Source organism: Strigops habroptila, chromosome 5 (genome assembly GCF_004027225.2).
Source record: "Strigops habroptila isolate Jane chromosome 5, bStrHab1.2.pri, whole genome shotgun sequence".
Lineage (NCBI taxonomy): Eukaryota > Metazoa > Chordata > Aves > Psittaciformes > Psittacidae > Strigops > Strigops habroptila.
The window spans coordinates 82,402,030-82,402,613 of NC_044281.2; positions in this window are offsets into that span (position 1 = coordinate 82,402,030).

Below are 584 nucleotides of genomic sequence, written 5' to 3' on the forward strand. Positions count from 1 at the left end.
GGTGGATGTTACCTGAGCACGGGGCTCAGGTGCTCACAGTTACACCATTAGGAGACACCAGCTGCTCCTCTGACACCATCACAGCCCCCTGAGCACAGGGGCTTCAAAAACCCGTCAGGGGCCAGCCCCCGGCGCTGCCTGTTTTAACGGGGCCGGGCCTCGCAGCCTCTGCTCCCCCTGACCCTCCGCAGCCCCCAGGGAGCCCAGGCCGTGCCTTGCGGGCTCCGGCGCGCGGTGGGAGCGCAAATAAGAACCACGTCCATCTTTTTAGGCAGCGCCGCAATTAAACCTCCGGAGGGGAGAGCGGGGGAAGTAAAACTAAACCAGCAGGCGCACGAACGGGGCAGCCCCCGCGGCCATGGCAGCCCCGGCCCGCCGCGCTCCCTCACGTCAAGGTGCGTTCGTAACGGTGAGTTCGGAGCGCCGCGCTCGCTTCCTTCCTGCCTCCCCGCCGCCGCCCGGGGAGCGCGGACCTCCTCCCTCTCCTGCTCGCCCTCCTCTCGCTCCTCCGCCCGCCCTGCGAGCGCCGGCCCGCCCCACCGGCAGCGCTTCCCCCCGGTGCCGAGCGGGCCGGGCCCCGCCGC